Here is a 22,388-nt window from a genome sequence, read left to right on the forward strand (position 1 = left end):
TAGCTCAATGCAGCAAAGCTGAAAAAGTACAATACTGCCCATATCCACTCTTCAGGATGAGCACTGGGTGTTATATGCAAGAGATGAATCACTGGGTTCTACTCCTGAAGCCAAGACTACTCTGTGTTAACTAACTTGAGAATAAAAAAATTAAAAAAAAAAAAAAAAACCACAATGGTGCCCATATCCTCCTTCTAATTTTGGACACTTGCTCTGCCTTGGAAGCACTTATAAGTCAATTTTCCCTAATCTTATGCAAAAGACACAAATGTAAGGTTAGAAAGGAAATAATCCATCTTTAATATCACTGCATTTTGTGCAAAGCCTATGCCTTCCTCTCTACCTGTGACATGTGATATAGGGCCCTTGTCCTCATGATCCAGCCATCTGTGCCCTTCCAGACATCCCCCTCCATCAAGCTATCTTCACATTGGTGTAGGTGAAGTCTGGAATTATTGCAGCATTTCCTTGTTAGAATTTGATAAATCTTTTTAAATGCACTAATGTCTTATTAGGATTGTTGTTTTCACTAGATTTCTTTTTTTAAGTTCCATAGGTTTCAGGGCGCCTGGGTGGCTCAGTGAGTTGAGTGACCAATTCTTGATTTTGGCTCACGTCATGATCTCATGGGTCATGAGTTCAAGCCCTGGGTTGGACTCTGTGCTGACAGCGTGGAGCTTGTTTGGGATTTTCTCTCTCTCTCTCTCTCAATCTCTCTCTCTCTCTCTCTCCACCCCCCCCCCCCCCGCCTCTCTGTTTTCCCCAGCTCACCAGGAGTTGTTTCTTTCTCCTCTGTGTTCTGGGGTCCTGCACAGCTCAGAGAGAATGGTCTATAGCAGTGGGTGGTCTTTAACAGCGTTCATTGTCCTCCACTATGATCACTGCTTTCCGAAGATGTATTTCATTTCTGCAAGACTGAAAACTACATTAGAATAGGGACTATATGTTAGTAGTCTTTATATTTCCTAGTATGCCTGACAGGGCCTAGCATATAGGAGATGTTCAATAAATGTGTGAAAACTAAATGTCCTGGCCATCCAGTCTAAAGAAACTGGTAGTAATTCTCCATGTGTATCCCTGTTTTGTTGTCTCTATAGCATCTACCATTATTTGATATTTTCTTGCTTATTTGTCACTGTTATTCATTACTGATTTCTGTCAACACAATACAAGCTCCATTAAGAGTGGCCCTTGTTTTGTTCATCACTTTCTCCCCAGTGTCTGGGACAAAAGAGGTACTTGATATCTGGAAGAAAAGAGGTGCAAAATAAAACTATTAACGTACAAAATGAATGACTAGAACCAGATTTTACTCTCCTCTACTCATACCAGGCTTTTTCATAATTAGTATATAAGTTCAGTGCCTCCATGGAGACATTAAAATACTCTGGTTTCAATTAATCTTTTAATTTTAGCAGTATGAAATTCCAAAAAGCAATTTTTCACTCCTTTGGAAGATCTATAAAGGCAAATATAATTAAGTAGTAGAACACAATTTTCAAAATCTAAAATACAAAGATTATTTGCTAACTTTCACCTCTTCTTTTTTCACTCATTCTTATTTTCTGCTGAGTTTCAATACCCTTTTGAATCTAGGATAATCAAGTATTCATGTTATTAAAGCAAGTACTCTTACCTAATATCAAAGCAGGCTGATCATTGACATTAAAGAATAATAGTATAAAATGATTCTGTAGCCAACATTAAAAATGAATAAGATTGGGAGGCGAGGGCATCTGGGTGGCTCAGTCAGTTAGGCATCTGACTTCAGCTCAGGTCATGATCTCACAGTTTGTGGGTTTGAATCCTGCATCAGGCTCTGTGCTGACAGCTCAGAGCCTGGAGCCTGCTTCGGATTCTGTGTCTCCCTCTCTCTCTGTCCCCTCCCCCACTCATTTTCTGTCTCTGTCTCTCAAAAAATAAATAAACGTTAAAAAAATTTTTTTAAAGAATAAGATCACACAACAAGAGAGATATTGCAATGACCTAGTCAGTTATTCAACACTAATATATTTTAATTACAAAGTCATTTACTAATGACTAAATCATTCACTAATGATCTCTGAAGGCAAAAGAAATAGGGACTAAAGTCTCCAAATAGCTTCCTATAATGGCATTTTGGATTAACTGAGCCTAATCAAACTGAGACATAGTTATCACTTCCTCCTCAGACCTCACATAATAACATTGCCCATATTTCACTTTTGACACGTATTTTGCTTTAAACCAGGCATTAGACAAGCATGTCTTTAGTGCCTATTATATTCTAGGCTTTATGCCCTAGCCTTTTCCCTAACCTCATGTAAATTATTCTGTCTAGAGTTTTTAAGAGAGAGTGAAATTCCAAACCATTTTTTGAATTAAAAGGTCCAATTTCTTACCTTGAAAGAAAGAACCAAAAGTGAATGAGAGAACCAAAAGTAACTGGAATTAGAGAGTAGGTGATCTATAAATACGATGGAGTAATAGAAATGTGTAAGAAGGGGAGCCCAGGTGGCTCAGTCGGTTAAGCGTCTAACTCTAGATTTTGGCTCAGGTCATGATCTCATGGTTTGTGAGATGGAGCCCCATGTTGGGCTCTTCACTGTCAGCATGGAGCCTGCTTGGGATTCTCTCTCCCTCTCTCTCTCTGCCCCTCCCTGGCTTGTGCTCTCTCTCTCAAAATAAATAAATAAACTTAAATTTTAAAAAATTGTTAAAAAAAAAAGGAAAGAAATGTGTAAGAAGAACAATTAGTTACAGCAGAGGAAGTAAATGATTCTCCACTGCCAGTTGGGGAAGGTGTCCAGAGGTGGGGATATTTGAGCTGGGTCTGGAATCACAAAGGTCTGGGGCAGTCTGGCCAAATTTAAGGTAGATGAACAGAGAGGCTCAGAGGAAGGTTGGAACCAGACTGAAAAGACCCTAGTTTTCTAAAGCCATTTGGATTTTATGCTGTAAGTGATGGGAATCAAAAAAAAAAGAAAAATCTTTTGATGAATAGCACAATGACTTGATCAAATTGGGTTTGAGAAAGATAATTCTCACTACACCTTGGAGGATAACTGAAAAAGAGAAGGAGCAGTGGAGGACAGGAGAGAATGGAGGCTGCTGCATTGCCCTGAGTCATATGGTGAACATCTGGACTAAAACAGAAGCAGAAGGAATAGAAAGGAAAGGCTGAATTCAGGGGACTTTTCTTTTTTAAAAATGTTTATTTATTTTTGAGAGAGAAAGAGATGAGCAGATAAGAGGCAGAGAGAGAGGGGGACAGTGGATCCAAAGTGGGCTCAAACTCAAGAACCATGAGATCATGACCTGAGCCAAAGTCAGACGCTTAACGGACTGAGCCACCCGGGTGACCCCAGGGGACATTTCTGAGTCCAAGCCAACAAGGAGTAGTTGTTTAAGGTGAGAGATTGGAGGTGAGGATGCCTGCACTTTCTGACTTTGGACTGTGGTTAGATAGTGATGCCATTATGCAAGACTGAGAACACAGAGCATTCGACAGGTTCAGAAGAAAGGCTACTTTTAAACATATTAATAATATTTATCTATAGTCCAGGAGATATGGCAGTCTATATTTGGAGATATGGCAGTCTATATTTGGAGATCATGGATATGTAGGGAAATGAAGGAAACCTGAGAGGTGGAGAGTGAGAAAATTGTACAACAGTAGCCACCATTATGATGAGTAAACCGTTCTAAGATCAGACCCAATATTACTGCTCTTTGTTATGCCATGTCCCCTAGAAATCTTAATGCCAAGCACGCCTTCTGTCTAAATTTAGACTTGAGGCATTTAATTAGGTGCCTTCCCAGGACATGGCTTACCACCTGCATCATCTTCAATGCTAGCATTTAACTAGTTAGAGTATTAGCAGACAGCAGTCTTCATCCAAAGTCTAGTGGTCCTGAGTGATGGAAGCAAAATTGTGGATAGAGCCTTCTTCCTTTAAAGGATGTATGGATCAGTATTGCACTGAAGACTAAGGGAAATTAATTAATTTGTTAAAAACAAAAACAAAAACAAAAAAACTTTAAAGGGCTCACTAAGAACCATTCTTAAACCTAAATGTAAGATTAAAAAGCCCTGAAGCTTTAGGGGAATCACCTGATGCTGTTCATTGTCCCATATGACAGAAGATTGGAGTTCTCCCAGAAACAAAGCACCTTGGAAAGCTTAGTTCCTTTCCTCTACATAAATGTCCAAGGTTGTGTGGGATCAGTGCTTTGCAGGAATCTAGCATCTTACCCGATATAATTTCCCTTTCCAACGATCATTGGATGAATCAAAATTGCCTCCTAGCACTTCATAGGTAATGTCCTGCCCTCTTGAGAACCACTCACTAAGCTATTGTGAACTGTAAAAAGTCAGCCTAAGGACTTAAGCCTCTGACATAAATAATCCTGGTCAAATACCCGAGCAACAAATTATTAGTAGAAGAGTTCAGTCACAGGCACAAGTATTTGCACCATTAGGACAGAATGATTGCAAAGGGAAACAATTAAAAAAAAAAAAAAAAAGCTTTAGGTTGCCTACATATGTATACTTCCCTTGATGCGTCATCAAATGATAGCTGGAGATTTAAAAAATCAAAGTTTGAGATTTTAGGAGATGAAAGCAGGAAAGCCAAAGAAAAGGGGAATTAATTGTTTGGGAAAGTCTCCAAGAAAAATTCATCTGAAATGAGGGATTACTCTTTCTCTTGACTCAGTAACATTCAGAAATATAGAGGGATGAAATAAAACCTCAACATAATCTGACCCTCACCAGAGCCAGAATTCATCTTTATGCTTCTGTTGACAGCCAACAACTTTTTGTTTTTAATTATAAGATGGAAATTTCTAACCACCATGTTCTAGTCACTTTTTATAAGACTCACATTTCAGATGAACAAAAACATTATTCAAGTAGGTTCTCTTTCCAATAAACAAACAAAAAAATCACCAAAGCAAATAACCACACTCAACTTCTGTGAATCATGGCCCAGCCTGAGGATGCTGAGATGCTAAGAGCACTCTGCGTGCCCAGTAGTCACCCACAGCTCAGCACTGCTTAAAACAGTCCCCTGAATTGGGGCACCTGGGTAGCTCAGTCAGTTAGGCATCCAACTTTGGCTCAGGTCATGATCTCATGGTTCGTGGGTTTGAGCCCTGCACTGGGCTCTGTGCTGACAGCTTGAAGCCTGGAGCCTGCTTCAGATTCTGTGTCTCCCTCTCTCTCTGCCCCTCCCCCACTTGCACTCTGTCTCTCTCTCTCAAAAATAAATAAACATTAAAAAAAGATTTTTTAAAAACAGTCCCCTTAACACTCAAAGATTTCAACATTTATGTAATAGTATCAATTATGAGTCATATATTTTTCTTAACATCTTGAACACAGAAGAATTGGTTGAGAGATGGGGGAAGATTACTATTTTGTCCATAGCTTCTTTAATAATATTTTCACTTTATGGTCACTCTTTTACATGGAGCCCTAAAGTCAGAAAATAAGGGAAATTTGAAGTCTCTTCTCCCCAGCTTCGGCTTAGCTGTCAGAAAAGTAAAGAGGGATCTGATTCTCACTATCTTCATCTTATCTCAGAGAATTTGAGCCAGACATTTATCAAATTTGAGGAAAAAACTGGCAATTTTACAAAAACTGTTGCATTATTGATGCTCTAGATTCCCAAAGAGAGAAGCATTTAAGCAGAACAGGATAAGCAAGGATTGTCGGGTTTTATATCCTACAAACTTACAAATAAAAACATTTCACGTGTTCTGAATTTCCATTTAAATTTATCTTGTTTGGAAAGCACATAAAAATTAAATAAAAAATAATTTTATTCTGTATCTGCTTCTCTTCTTTCCTTTACTGCTGATCAATCATATCAGATCTAACATTGTTTCTCATCTCCTCAGAGTGGAAGCTCTTGGAAGCTTGTCAGTTCAGGGCCACACTGCAGACTAGGAATGAAGACCTGTGGGTTGGCACTTGGCAGTGAGCAGAATAGTGTCTATTGAAGGTTCTGATAATTATGGAAATCGTCTAATGAACATATGATATAATATATTTACAGCTTCAAGCTTCTACTTTAGTACATATCAGGGAAAGCCTAGTCTCAGAGTAGAGCCTCATTTCTATCTTCTTGCCTAGAATAGACAGACATATGGGTCCCGTCTGAGTTTCCACACCCTGCTTCTTCCATTGTTGGTGGGTGCCCAGTTCCTCTCAGAGAGATCTTCCATCTTTACCAAAACCTGGAGAATGAACAGAGCAGCTATGGTGGGTGAGGAGACAGAAAGCAGGCTGGTTCTTCCTAAGGCCTTTGTCCTGGAGAACACATTCCATTTCTCTCAGAGTAAAAGCCAAGGTTCTGGGGCACCTGGGTGGCTCAGTCAGTTGAGCGTCCAACTTTGGCTCAGGTCACTATCTCACATTACGTGAGTTTGAGCCCTGAATCGGGCTCCTCTCTGAGCATGAAGCCTGCTTGGGATTCTCTGTCTCCGTCTCTCTCTGCCCCTGCCCTGCTCACTAGATCTCTCTCTCAAAATAAATAAACATCAAAAAAAGAAAAAAAAAAAAAAAGCAAGCCAAAGTTCTTACAGTGACCTAAAAGACCCACTTACAATGACCCTTAAAGACTGTCTGCCTGTCCATTCCCATCTGTCCTCACCTCCCACTCTTCTCCCCTTACTCAATCTACTTCAGCCCCCCTGTCTCCTTGTTCCTCATCCACACTTCAGGGCATTTGCATCAGGCTTGTAACTACAACCTCTAGTCTGCTCAGAAAGGCCTACCCTGACTCTCCTGTTTAAGGCTGGACATCCACCAGCCCTCCTCAGCACATTTCCCCTCCTTTATCACTCTCAGTGGCACTTATCTTCTGATGTCTGTAACATGTGCTTATTTATTATGTTATTATCTGCCTCCCTCACTAGAAGCACCAAGAACACAGGAGGTTTTGATTCTGTTCACTTCTGTATCTTCAGCATCTAGAAATGGACCTGTCATGTAGTAAGCACTTATTGAATATTAGATGAATGAATTCATTTTATTTAGCACTTATAAAGTGATTTCTACTTGTCAGGCAGAGTTGTAAGCACTGTACAAATATTAGGTCATTTCAACCCTGGTAACAACCCTTAAAGAAGGAATTTATATCCCCATTTTATAGAAAAGAAAACTGAGGCACAGTGTGGTTAAGATAAATTTCCCAAAGTCACACAGCTAGTAAGTGGCAGAGCCCTTCTGTGCTCTGAACCCCTGCTCTCTGCTAAGTGAATTAATGAAACATGGTGGAATCTCCATTTTCTGCACTTTGTCCTAAGTGCCCTACTAGGACCAAATTAATGATCCCAGTGTTTGAAAATGACCTAATCAAGTCTTTGTGCTGGCTTTCTGTTTCCTTGGAAGGGAAACTTGTAGTTTATAAGGTCTCTAGGGGCTTGTACCTGGGAGGGAGAGGTAAGTAGGCCTATCTACCGGGTCAGGTCACAAGAGAGATACAAAAAGGACCAGAACAGAACACAAGCCCTTTGGATCAGCTACGGACCCTTCCTCCTGCTCCACTTGTCATGCTTCTACTAGGTTGGGGGCTGCTTTCAGTGATCACAGGATCCTGGAGATACCTATGGCACAGACTGATGCATATCTGTATACTAATTTATGAAGCTAGCTACAGCTTATTGGAATGTTTACCTCAGTGTTTGGGAAACATTTAAGATGATTGAAAGGGGGTAATTAGAATTTGGGAGAAGGCATATTTCTTACCAATTTCCCATTGAGTTGATACTTAGGGAATCTCTGCTAACTGTTGCCAAATAAAGATCCTGCTGGGTTTTCTTTAATTAATGAGATGGCTTGGTTGTAATTATTCCATTAATTGTTTAAATGCAAATAAGTACTATTAAAGATCTTGAAAACTGTTTCCTCTTAAATATGTTAAACCTTCCCCCTTGTCCTCTCATTTCTGTTCTTAATTTGCCTAGTAAATCCTCTTTGAATAAATGGCACAAAAATAAGTGTTACCCAGACTCTAGTGGAATTATCACAAATTCTGAATTAGAGAAGGCTGAATGGAAGTAATGAATTGTATTTGTGTTCTTTAAAAAGAAAAGATTCCACTGAGCCTGCATTTACTATGTAAACATGCAGAGTAAAATAATGGAAGAAGTTGTAAAAATGGGAACTTTTCAGAAGTACAAACAATTTCTACTCTCTGATAAGATAACTCATTTTAGATATATAAAGCTAGTCTTTGAAAACTACCTTCCGTAACTTTTAGATACTCTTAATTGGCCGAGAGGGTGGTGAAATCCTTGCTCTAGTACAATTCTATTCCCTGCCTGTCAAGATATGGGGCTGCGAGGTAGGGCAACAGCAAGGAAGTCTCCCCTACAACCACACCTGGTGAGAGACTGTTGGGGCTTTGACCATGACTAGAGGCTGTGATACACACAGCTGCCTAATCAGACTACCTTGCGGTGGGCCTGACAGCATTTCTTCACTGGAGACTTCATGGACTAGCCTGGAAGGCAAATGAGGATGATAAAGGGGAACACAGACGAGAAAGAAGAGAGAGTCGGTTTCCCTTTCATTGGAGAAAATTTCCCAGGGCCCTTTTGCTTCAACAGGAGAATCCACCTCTGTTGGTAGATGTTCCTTTTCTCTTCAGCCCATCACCTCCCCACCCCCCTCACTCTGAGCAAATTTACTTTCAGCACACCTTGCTCCAGGACTTCTTTTGTCTAGATTCTACAAAAGGTCAACTTGACACTGCTATATCACTTTACATCTATTCAGGCATTCCATGCTGCTTCAGAAATGGTAAGGAATGTACTTTCTCCAGTGCATTCTTTTCTGGGGCAGTGCCTTACTTCTGAATAGATGGTTATTTTTGCTCAGGGCCCACTTTTTGTTAGTGTCCCATAAAGTCAATGTATGGGTCTGTATTTCCACAACTTTCTTCACGAACTGTGTACGGGATGCTTTCTTAGTTAAAATTGTCAATCAGTCCTCTCATATATCATTATACTACTACTGTGGTCTCCAAATCAAGTGTCGTGTTGCCAGGTAGGAATAAGTCTTCAACCAAATAAAAGAGCAGGAGAGCAGAGCAGGGTTTCAAATTACTGTGACAGATCAGTTCCCTCCTACACTAAGTAATTTTCCAAATCAGTCCAAGTGATGGCAATCCATCCTGCAGAAGGAGGCCATCTCCAATCAGAGGTTGTTTGGCAGGTGTGCATAACGGGTGACAAGAAGTCGATAACGTATTAATTAAGATACGTCAATGATGTGAGGATGTGACGTTTGGCAGAAATAGCATTCCACATACTATTATGGGCAAATAAGAGTATTGGCTAATGTACAATCGGAGCCATCTCTGTCTGAGATAAAGGCTAGATGTAGCAAGTGAAGTCATTTTTCTCTTCAGCAGAGAAACTTCAGAAAAACAAATTGGAATCAGAACATGGCTTGGTGAATAACACAACACAGAAATAGGTTATGATTAAAAACAAAGGATATCCCCAATATTCCTTGGATTCTGCTGCCAGGATAACTTACTAGTAAATCAAATTGATAAATACGTGCCATCTGCTGTCTTATGCTTAGGGATCATAAAAGCTGGTATTCTAAAACACTTGGAAATTTCCCAAATATCTTTCTCATTTTATCCTCATCTCAATTTTTTCTTAAGCTAGTAGGTATAGAAGACATAATCATTCTTTTCTTTTTTAAGTTTATTTATTTTGAGAGAGAGAGCAGGGGAGGGGCAGAGATAAAGGGAGAAAGAGAATCCCAAGTAGGCTCCTGTGCTGTCAGCGCAGAACCCAACCTAGCGCTCAAACTCAGGAACCATGAGATCATGATGTGAGCCAAAATCAAGAGTCAGACACTTAACCAACTGAGCCACCCAGGCGCCCCAAAGATATATTCATTCTTAATCTATTGTTTAATGGTGCAAATGAACAATAGGCAGAGGAACTCATTAAATTTGTTCAAGTTTATCAGTGAATAGGCCCTCCATCTTACCCAATTTAAGAGTACACTTGATTTATAGCATGACTAGTCTTGAATGATCTTGAGGGATCACTAGAAACAATTAGACACATAAATAAATATCCCAGGATCATGACAGATTTCATAAAAGATGATTCACGTGAAGATTCACATGGCTAATAAAATTGAAACTATGAAAATAAGTGATCTTGCATATATTTTATTTGTCTTTATGATATTAATGTTCAAAAGGTCAGAAAACTTTACATTTTTCTCCAATTTAGAACGTGTTATTAATGGAACATTGTGACAGTGCCACTGACTCACATACTTTGGGGATAGTTAACATTTTATATTTATGAAAGATTGCCCTGAGAACAGATATGCATTTTCTATTTGTGTGGTATGTTTTGTTACTAGGGTCTCTTGTAGATTTTCATTCTTAGATTTCTGTCTCTCCTTTTCTTGAACATGAGCCTGGTTGACTGAATCCCAATATCAGCTCTGAAAGCTTTTGTGCAAGTGCACATACAGGTGTGTGTGCCAGCACATGTGCAATATGTACAGAGTTAGGTATGTGTTTTCCTACCTCTCCATGCTCACCGAAGGAAACTGTTCTTGTTACCACAGAGTATACTAACACCAATAAGACATACTATGGTAATGGGGTGGGGGGCATGTACAACATTAGGTAAGAAAATGCATTTTGATGCTTATGAGAGAAAACAATTATTATGGGCAAGAGAGGAGGAAACCAAGACTGTTTTAAATCAAAATAGCTCCTGTTCTATCAGGAGGCCTAGAAGAAAGGTGGGTTAGATGACCCAAGAAAGCATGGGGATTTCTCCCAGTAGCATATGGAGGTCTGCATTGCAGTCTATAGCTTATGGACATGGAAAGAAAACAAGAAAGTAACTGATTTATGCTGGACTCCATCACCACCCTGCCCCATAGCCTTTCCTCCTCAGAAAGCCATGGTCCCAAAGGTTTCTATTTCTTCCATATTATGCCCACTGTTTTCATGGTCTACCAACAGGCAGTGTTCTTCCCATTGGACAGCTCAACAGTTGAGGTTCTCAGAGTTCCACCCCCCCCATCAACACAGCATCTGCCTTCCTCATTACCGAGTTAATAAAACACTGGCTGCTTCAGGAGAGCCACTTTGGCTCTTGCCTGAAGTTCCATTTCTTCCAAACATTAAAACATTTGGGGATTCCACCCAAACTATACTCAGATAAAAGGAACAAACTGCCCCTCGCTTTCTTTTCTTTTCCCAGCCTGTCTTAAGAGTATTTACTATCTTTATTGACCAGAGATAGTGTGGTCAATTTCAATTTACCAGGCACAGGGTAGTTAAGAGTTGGTTTCAAAAACTGTCAGAAGGAGTTTGAGAAAGTTTGAGTACAAACCCCTTACTTGAAGTCATTGTCCTTTCTCTCTCTCTCGAAAATAAATAAAATGTGGAAAAACATTTTCTTAAACTTTCTTAACCAAAGGCGAAAAATCTTATCATTCTAGTAGTAAGATAGTAAAAAGAAAAGAGATATCATCAGGTGACCCCAAGTGAAAACAAAATTGTTCAGTGCTATAAATCATAAGAGTGAAATTAGGTAATTACTGTTACTATTCTGTACCTTCGATTAATCAAAATAAGCACACACTGACACTGAGACTTCTTGTGGTGAGAACCCATTCACTCTCCAATTGCAATTAGTGTAATAGTGCTGAATAGGCAGGTTAGACCAAAATCATAGGCCAATTAACTCATCCTAATTTTTCTACTTCTAACCAGCCCTTTTTCAGAGTTTTGATCTTAATGGATTGATAAAGCTGGATGCTAATTAGTTTTTGCTGAACCTGAAGTTTTGAACTGAAGGAAACTTCAACAAACATTTGAAGTTTGTTTGTTGTGAGGGCCTGCCTGGGTAGAGGATTTGCTACAATGAGTGAGGAGTTTCTCCAGAAACAAAAGACCACCACTCAGATAGCACTTACTGCACATAATTTTATGAGTGTTCTACTATGCATATCTTATAGTGCCAAATAGATTATAAACTCAAGGGTGATAGCCACATTGCCCATCTCTCTACTGCATGGTTATGGTATTCAGTATACATTTGTAAAAGGAATTCATGAAAAGCAGAACATCTATGAATGAAATAAATGTTGCAGAAGAGTTAGTTATACTAAACTATGCAAACACCCTGAAAGAAGAGGGAAGGGGCCAATTTTCTAAAAATCATGGGACCTCTCATTATCAGAGTAATTTCTTTGGTCCAAGCAAGGGTAGCTATAAGGGCTGAGACATACTCCCAACAAAAGTAAAAAGTTCTAAAAGTTTCCTAAGAATATGCTGAGTCCTGACCTGACTCTCAGCCTTTTGGTAGCACAAAATCCATTTGTCTTAGTCCACTTGGGCTGTTGTAACAAAATATGTAGACTGGGTGGCTTAAGCAACAAATGTTTATATCTCACAGTTCTGGAAGGTAGAAGTCCAAGATCAAGGTAATGACTGATTTTATTCCCCAATGAGGGCCCTCTTCCTGACTTGCAGACAATTGCCTTCTCACTGTGTCCCCATGTGGTGGGGGCAGGAAAAGTGGGAGAACCTGTAAGCAGCTCTGTCTCTCTTCCTTTTACGGACACTAATCCCATCATGGAGCCCCACCTTCATGACTGACTCTAAACCAAATTACCTCCAAAGGCCCACTTCCAAATACCATCACACTGGGGGGGCTGAGGCTTCAACGTCTGAATTTTGTAGGGAACATTCACTCCACTGCAACTATCCTAACTCTTGTCTTGTCGCAGGTGTTCACCACAACCTTCAAGAGAAATTTCACCAACAGGAAACAATAAGATTTGCTTTATAATCAACTTGGCTGACATGTACCAATTTCATAAGTACAAGAATGTCTTTTTATTGAAATATATTACTTGTTATTTTAAGGAATTTTATTTAAAATTTTATAAGTATTTTAAATTTTTATAAGGAAGAAAAACCCATTGCCTTTACATATTTTCATATTATAAAACCAATAGAATAGGCTAATTTTATTTCTAGTAGCAATGTTAATTTTAAGTTGTTACTTATATTGTTTGGGGGCAAGCTCATAACAGTTCCCAAGAGAAAGAAAAGCCTATAAGATAATGAGAAATTGACAAATTAGCAATTCAAATCAAATGAAAACTTTGTTTGATTTCATTCATTTTGGAGACTTTCTTGGTGTTCCCATTTTGATCTGATTCAGAGCTTTTAGCTTCAATTCCAACTTTAACAGGTTCATTTGTGATTTTTTTTTTTTTTTTTTTTTTTTTTTTTTTTGCAAAACCATAGCAGAATGAATACGTGGGTTTAGTTCAAGGTACAGCAAACTGTTTTCAGTTTTTCTAGCTTTCAGTTCATGAATCCCTGCTACATACACATGTGGCTGCATGTAGACACGCCAATATATAAATCTCCAACCCATTAAGGTTTAATTTGGTTTGGGATGGGGAACCAAAAAAGTACTCAGTGAGACTGCTTTCTTTTCCCAAAGGGGGGAAGGAGAGAATGCGCAGAAAGCCCTACCACCAACTTGGGCACCTCAGCAGAGAGCACCACTGTGGCTCTGTACCAAGGACAGAATTCTCCAACCCACGATGTGGCAGGTGGAGTAGAATGCGTAAGCCACCCTTTCCCCTCATGTAGATGTGACTTTAAGAGCACAAAACAGGAACACAGAGGGGTCACTTGGATGACTCCTTCATACCAGGCAGGCATTACAACACTTGACAGCAACCAACCTATCCCTAAGTGTCTAAAGTCACTACAAGAGAGCAGATATCATCATGGCATCTCATCTAGCAACTAAGGTGCATAGGACCATTGCTAGGCTGAACTGGGGTGGTGGGGGGGGGGCGGTGAGGGGGAATAAGGAATGTCCTCTGTTCCTCACTCTTGTCCTCTGTTCCTCTGATCTTCTCCCCACCACAAAGGAGGCACTGCCTCCTACCCTCACCCATATGCTCTCAACCTGTGACCCCAACACCTGATAAAAACCTGCCCTTGGTCCTTTGGTAGTAACGTGTAAATAAGTCATTTGGGATGAGACATTTTCAAACTACTCCCTTCCCTATGCCCCAACTGAAAATCCTCTGGGATAAATGAATGTTGCATCTAAACATGGTTGATGGGGGCGCCTGGGTGGCTCAGTTGGTTAAGCAGCTGACTTCGGCTCAGGTCATGATCTCGCGGTCCGTGAGTTCGAGCTCCGCGTCGGGCTCTGTGCTGACAGCTCAGAGCCTGGAGCCTGTTTCGGATTCTGTGTCTCCCTCTCTCTGACCCTCCCCCATTCGTGATCTGTCTCTCTCTGTCTCAAAAATAAATAAACGTTAAAAAAAAATTTTTAAACATGGTTGATGAATCACTTTTCAGAGGGATATTTGCATTTTAATAGGTATGAAAATCTTGAAAGGATAAAGTATTTCTAGACAACTTTCAGGAATCAACCAACCCTAAAAGGAAGACCTTAGGAGGCACTGGATTTTCCTGGTGCTCCTGAAATGGATTTGTCTATCAGTGACTTTCAAAACCATCTCAATCGCTGTTTCTGAAGGCAGGCAGCATCAATGCCCCTTCACATTTTGTTATGGTCTCCCCATCCCTCCCCTACTGCTAGTGCCATGTCCCCTTTCTCTGCACACCCCCACTCAGTGTCCACTAAGCAACTTAGTAAAGTTCCATCATATTCTCACCACTCCCCTCCCTGGATGCAAGCATTATCCTGAAGGTATTGACTCGTCTTCAACTCAAGGTCAAATCAGCCCCGTTGGTAGAAACATTCATTCTCTCAAATTCTCTTCCAATACACTAATAGTTAATGTACCATCCCCCAAAATAAGGAGAAATGTGAAAGGAAGCTAGAGTGACAATGGATGCATGTAATGGCCTCTCGGTGATGGTTAGTAAGCTTGTGTTTAGGGTCTTTTTCTGTTCTAGGAAGAGACGAAAATCCAAAAAATGACTTGCTTTTGTGTATTTATTTCCACATTCTGATTTAAATGTAGAGTGATCTCTAGATCTTACTTTCACTTCCTTGATATGTGTTATACTAGTAGAATTTTCCAAATTACAAAGAATTATAACTGCAACCCTTCTGACTGATGCCTTTCTTTGAAATTTATGACTCAGTTGACGTCACAGATCCTTTCCCTCCAGGGATTATGTGAGGAGGCATGCTGGCCTGCTAGCCCTGTGTTACTTTAAGTGCACACACACACACACACACACGAGCCAAAATAGCTAGAAATTGATTATGTTGATATTCTGAATAAAGGCAGTAGTTCCAATTTTGTATGTCTAATTAGCCACAGCTCTTCAAGGATTGGTGGAAATGTCATGGGGTTTATAATGTTGGCATTTCATCTTCACAAAAATGCCATTTGATGGCATAAAACCAGAAAAAACTAATGGTCACATTAGACAGCTTGTAGATTAGACAAAGGTCACTGTGTTTTAATGAACAGTGCTGTTAATTAATGAGAAAACAATTAGAACATGAGCTGTTAGGCATTGTGAATTTGTACAAAAAAAAATCAATCTGTACCTAAAACCACTTTGAGTAACTCAAAAATAAAGTAGCTGCAAGAACAGAATTTAAATCTTGAATTACACAACAAAGTCATCTATATTAATGAAATAGCATCACAGTTTTCTGGTGTGAGATATAAAGATTCTTCCTTAATATCTAGAATGGAAAGTTAGTACTAAGTTAGTATTCTCAATAAATATTCTAGATAGAACTTAGGACTAGCTCTACCACTGCCCATTAGGTTTCTTGATTTCTATATACATTGTTTTTAGTCTATAAGAATAGGAAAGGTATTCTGTGTTTTATCAAAATTCTGTGAGTAGAAATGAGGAAACACTATAACTTCTTCAAGACAGGTGATAAAAATAATAAACATTGCCTTTTGTTCTATAGAGAACTGTCAAAGCCAAGCTTTTAGAAGCTTCAATAAAGGATAGAACCATTGTTAATAACACCAACTTTACATTATAGCTTTCCTCCAAGGAGGTCAAGTACTCCAATAATGATTCACTAATCTCTTTAGTAACCATTTGAATAAATAGTGGATATTTTATTTCAATTAAAAACAAGCAAGAGAAAATGAACTGATTTATCCTGAGGTATGGCAACAAAGGCACCAGAACCTGTCACATGGCTAGTCCAAAAACTATTAGAAGAACCACCCCTAATTTAAATCATTTCAACTGAGCATAGCAAATGTTTGTATTTTTATGTCATTTGAAAATAAAATAAGAAGACTCCATCCAAAGGGTCATTTAGAGAGCATCATTAACTCAAAACACGGTGAGAACAGATCTAGTATCCCAGTCTGAAGAGGAACACATTTCCTTTAGATGGTGGGGGATGGCTTTCTTTTTTTCATTGAAGTTTTTTTTTTTTTAACAATTGTTGATTCGCATTCAGCTGTAAGAAATAATACAGATATATCCTACATACACTTCACCAGTTTCCCCAAATGATACAATTTTGGAAAGCTATAATATCACAACCAGGCTAATAATATTGATACAGTCCACAGATCTTATTCACATTTCCCCACATATCCCACATTTCCCATTTGCGCTTAAGATATTTGTATGTGGGTATGTATGTATTTGTATACGGGTGTTCAGTTCTATACAATTTTATCATATTTGGAGGGTCATGTCAAGACATCAAACAGCTCCATCACCACAAGGATCTGTCAGGTTGCCCTTTAAAACCTATAGTCACATCTCCTTCCCACTCACATACCTCTACCCCCATCCCTGACTTCTCAAAAACACTAATGTGCTCTGCATTTCTAAAATGTTTTCATTTCAAAAATATTATATAAATGGAATAACATGGTATGTAACCTTTTGAGATTTCCCTTTTTTCACTCAGCATAATTCCCTAGAGATTCATCCAAATTGTTGTGTGTATCAGTAGTTCATTTATCTTTATTGTGGAGTAGAGTCCATGGTGTGGATGTATCACAGCCTGTTTAACCATTCACGTGGTAAGGACATCTGGACTGTTTTCAGGTTTTGGTCATTATGAATAAATCCACTGTGAGCATTTATGTACAGTTTTTCATATAAAAAAATTTTTAATTTCTCTGGCATGAATGTCCACAAGTCAATTGCTGAGCCTTTGAGGAACTACATGTTTACTTTTACAAGAAATGATCAACTTGTTTTCTGAAAGGGCTGTACCATTTTACATGGTGACCATCAGTACATGAGTGATACAGTTTCTCTGAATTCTCCCCAGCATTTTGTGTGGACAAAATTTATTTTATTTTTGCCATTCTGCTAGGTGTGTGATGTTACGTCGTGTGGTTTTAATTTGCATTTCTCATATAGCTAATGATGTTGAATATCTTTTCACATGCTTATTTGCCATCTCTATATCCTTTTCAGGGAAATGTCTATTCATGTCTTTCACCCCTTTTCTAATTGACTTGTTTGGGTTTTTTTACTGTTAAGTTATGAGAGTTTTTATATATCCTAGATACTAGAACTTTATCAGATATGTGGTTTGTAAATATTTTCTCCCAGTCTGAAGTTTGTCTTTTCATCCTCTTTTGATGAAGTCCAGTTTATCAATTTTTCCTTTTATTTCTTATGTTTGGTGTCAAATATTTGCTTAACACAAATTCTAAAAATTTTTTCCTATGTTTTTTACTAAAAATTTTATAGCTTTAACTTTTAAGCCTATGGCCTATTTTGAATTGACTTTTTTATAAGATGTGAGTCAGTTAAGCATCCAACTCTTGGTTTTGACTCAGGTCATGATCTCAAGATTGGTGGGTTCAGGCCCAGCATCTTGCTCTGCACTGACAGTATGGAGCCTGCTTGGGATTCTGTCTCTCCCCCTCTCTCTGTCCCTCCCCGCCCTCTCTTTCTCACACATACACACTCAAAATAAATAAACATTTTTAATCCATATTTTTGTACCTCTATCCAAACCCATATTAGTCAGGGTATATTTCTAAGTTCTCTGTTCTGTTCCATTTTTCTCTGTGTGTCTTATCCTCCACCAATACCACATACTCTTGATTACTGAAACTATATAGTAGGCTTTAATGTCAGATAAAGTAACTCTTTATTCTCCAACATTATTCTCCCTTTTCAGGATTTTGTGACTTTCCATATAAATTTTAGAATAAGCTTGTGTCTACAAAAAACACTTCCTGATATTTTGATATAAATTACATTAACCTATAGATCAACTTATGAAAAGTTAACATCTTTATTATGTTGAATCTTCCAATTCATGAACGTGGTATTTCCATTTATTTAGGTCTTAGAATTCTGATTTCTCTTATCAAAATTTTACAATTTTCAGCATGCATATCCTCCTTTTGTTAAGTGCACAGCTAAACATTTTATTTTCTTTGGAGTGGTTTATAAATAATATTGTGCTTTTAATTTTGGTTTCTATATCCTCATCATTAGTGTACAGAAATGTGATTACATTTTGTAAGTTGATCTTAAGTCTTGCAACCTTACAGGACTCACTAGTTCTAAGCATTATTTTTGAAGATTCCTTGCAATTTTCCCTGAAAACAATCATGTCATCAGCAAATAGAGACAGCTTTATATCTACCTTTCCAGTGTATGCCTTTTATTTCTTTAACTTACCTTACTGCAGTGACTGTATTTCTCAACTATGTTGAATGAAAGTGATGAAACTAATATCTTGCCTTGTTTCTTGATTTTAGGGTAAAGCATTCAGTCTTCCACCATTAGTATGACATTAGCTATAGGTTTTTGTAGATGCTACTTGGTTTATGTAGATGCTACTTATCAAATAATATAGTAAACCTCTATTCCTAACTTGCTAAGAGTTTTTACCATGAATGGGAAAATTGTATATCCACATGCAGAAGAATGATATTGGATCCTTTTCTCACTCTATATACAAAAATCAACTCAAAATGAATGAAATACTTAAATGTAAGGCCTGAAACTATAAAACTGCTAGAAGAAAACATAAGCAGCTTCTTGACATAGGTCTGTGCAATGATTTTTTTAAATTTTTTTTAATGTTTATTTTTCAGAGAGAGAGGGTGTGAGTGGGGAAGGGGCAGAGAGAAAGGGAGGCATAGAATCTGAAGCAGGCTCCAGGCTCTGAGCCATCACCACAGAGCCCGACGCGGGGTTCAAACCCACCAACCGCAAGATCATGACCTGAGCCGAAGTCGGATGCTCAAACAACTGAGCCACCCAGGCGCCCCATGATTCTTTTAGATTATACCCCCAAATTACAGACAACAAAAGCAAAAATAAAAAGTGGAATTGCATTAAAATAAAAAGCTTCTGTACAGCAAAGGAAACCATGAACAGAGTGAAGAGACAACCTCCAAAATGGAAGAAAACGTCTGATAAGGAATTATATCCAAATGCATAACTGAATAGCAAAAACAAAAACAAAAAAACCTGATCTTAAAAAAAGGCAAAGGACCTGAATAGACATTTCTCAAAAGAAAACATAAAAATGACCAACAGGTATAAGAAAAGGCATTCAAAATCACTAATCATCTGGGTAATGCTGATTAAAACCAGCTTAAGTAATGAGCTATTACTTAACACCTGTTAGAATGGCTATTATCAAATAGACAAAAGATAACAAGTGTTGTCAGAGATGTGGAGTAAAAAGAACCCTGTACCCTGTTGGTGAGAATGTAATTTGGTACAGCCACAATAGAAAACAGTATGGAGGTTCCTCAAAAAATTAAAAATAGGGGCTCCTGGGTGGCTCAGGCGGTTAAATGTCTGACTTCGGCTCATTTCATGATCATGCGGTTCATGGATTCAATCCCCTCATCAGGCTCTGTGCTGACAGCTCAGAGTCTGGAGCCTGCTTCAGATTCTGTCTGTCTGTCTGTCTGTCTCTCTCTCTCTCTCTCTCTCTCTCTCTTCCCATCCCCTGTTCGTGCTCTGTGTCACTGTCTCTCTCAAAAATAAATAAACATCAAAAAATTTTTTTAATTAAAAATAGAATTGCCATATGATCCATGAATCCCACTTCCAGGTGTATATTCAGAGGAAATGAAGTCGGGATCTTGAAGAGATTACTGCACTCCCATTTTCATCACAGCATTATTCACAATAGCCATGATATAGAAACAGCCTAAGTGTCCAGTGTCCATTAGTGGACAAATGGATAAAGAAAATGTGATATATATTGATAGATAGGTAGACACACACACACACACACACACACACACACACGCAGGAATATTATTCAGTGGATATGGATGAAGTTGGAGGACATCACCCTAAGTGAAGAAAATCAGACACAGAAAGACTAATACTGTATCATCTCACTTATATGTTGAATCTAAAAATGTCAGACTCATACAAGCAGAGAGTGGAATAGTGATTACCGAGGACTGAAGAGGTAGGGGGAAAGGGAGATGTTGGTCAAAGGGTACAAAGTTTCACTTGTGCAAGATAAATACCAGTACACAGCATGTTGACAGATCTATTCCCCACCTGTCAGATTTGGGATGCCCTCCCTTCTCTGACTCAATAGCATTTTGTTCCTTATAATTGCAGTAAAGTGTATATTTCAGGAACCAATAGACGGAATTTGGTCAAAGTGGTTTTCATGCTTTTGTTCCCTATTACATAAGCCCCAGGTCCTTGGGAAAGAACATTTCCCACAGCCTGCAGCTCTCGACCTGAAAGAAATGCCCCATAGTCATCCGCTGAGCTCTCCTCTCCCACTGCTGCTTACTCAAGGATTAGAAATTTTATCCCCTATAGAGAACACTAAGTAATTGCCTAGTAAGGAGAGGAGAATTCTGACCCTAGTGTTACTTACCCCAAGGCAGAAATTGTGACCCTGTGGTAAAGTCCAATTACAACTTCCTCTTGCTTATTTGGAAATGAAGGATTTTTCCCCTAACCTCTTAAAAAAAAAAAAAAAAAAAGGCAGCAAGCAATATTCCTGAACAAGGGGCCATGAGTTAAGAACTTGTAGATATAATTTATCCTGCCTCAGTGCAACATAGAAATGGTACAGTGATGGCCTACCTTACTTTAGAACAATGGCCACACATCTATTGGTTTCATCTGTTTCTATGAAAAAGAAAATTCATGGGGTGCCTGAGTGGCTCAGTAGGTTAAGCGTCTGACTTTGGCTCAGGTCATGATCTCACAGTTCATGAGTTCAAGCCCTACATCAGGCTCTGTGCTGGCAGCTCAGAGCCTGGAGCCTGCTTCAGATTCTGTGTCTCCCTCTCTGTCTTTCCCTCCCCTGTTCGTGCCCTATCTCTCTCTCAAAAATAAATAAATAAATAAATTTTTAAGAAAAAATTCATTGCATGATGTGCCTAGTTGCTCAAGCTACATTCAGGACTCTCTTGGGTATCCCTTATTATATGACCTCTCCCCAGTGGCATGCTGGACTTCTTGGCACAAGTAGGAGCTAGAGGCAGGGATTTAAAAAAAGCTGACCTGCCATGAAAACTAGATTGGACTTCATGGGCATCTTAGGCCTCTCAGCATGTTTTCTTTATGTGGAAAGATGTGCTGGATTAAATATAGGTGATCTGGCACTTTGTCCATCTTAGTGAAGGAATAGACTCAACTACCTAGATATATACGCAAAACCAAAATAAAATGAAACCCTCATATCATTAATGAGTGTATGTTAACCATAGTTTTGGTTATCTGTGCATAAAATCATCTTTGGAGATTTATTCTGTAAGTAGTTTTAAGTCACTGTAAGCAGTGATGATATTGGAGATTTATTCTTCATCATGAGAAATATTAGTGGGTCACTTAGTGCAAAATAACAGAAGGATAGAATGATATATCTCTACTAAGCTTTGCAAAAGTGCAACATATCACATGCACTAACTAAACAGAGACATTTGCCTGAAACAACAAAAATGCCATTTTTCTAAATTTAGTAACAGTTTTTATCTTGGGACATGGGGTGGGAGATTAGGACCTTTACTCTCTATGCTCTATATGTCTGTGATGTTTGAATGTTTTAATAAAGACTACTTATCACTTTTATAATTAATTAATTATAATAAAAATCAATTAATAAACATTGTCCTGCATGATAAATGCTAAGTCAGCCCTTGTTTAAAAACAAGAAAGGGAAGGGGCACCTGGGTGAGCCAGGTGAGCGTACGGCTTCAGCTCAGGTCATTAGCTCACAGTTTGTGGGTTCGAGCCCCGCATCGGGCTCTGTGCTGACAGCTTAGAGCCTGGAGCCTGCTTCGAATTCTGTGTCTCCCTCTCTCTCTGCTCCTCCCCCACTCATGTTCTGTCTCTGTCTCTCCTTCAAAAATAAATAAAGACATTAAAAAAAATTTTTTAAAAACAAGAAATGGAATTATTTTTTAAAGAAAATAAATTTCA

At 38.7% G+C, this 22,388-nt stretch overlaps 1 protein-coding gene across 1 annotated transcript in view; it reads left to right on the forward strand.

Moving 5' to 3' along the window:
* The window catches only part of KCNQ5 (potassium voltage-gated channel subfamily Q member 5), a 515,760-nt gene that overhangs the window by 348,621 nt on the left and 144,751 nt on the right, over positions 1-22,388 (forward strand). The window lies entirely within an intron of this gene.

Source organism: Panthera leo, chromosome B2 (genome assembly GCF_018350215.1).
Source record: "Panthera leo isolate Ple1 chromosome B2, P.leo_Ple1_pat1.1, whole genome shotgun sequence".
Taxonomy (NCBI): Eukaryota; Metazoa; Chordata; class Mammalia; order Carnivora; family Felidae; genus Panthera; species Panthera leo.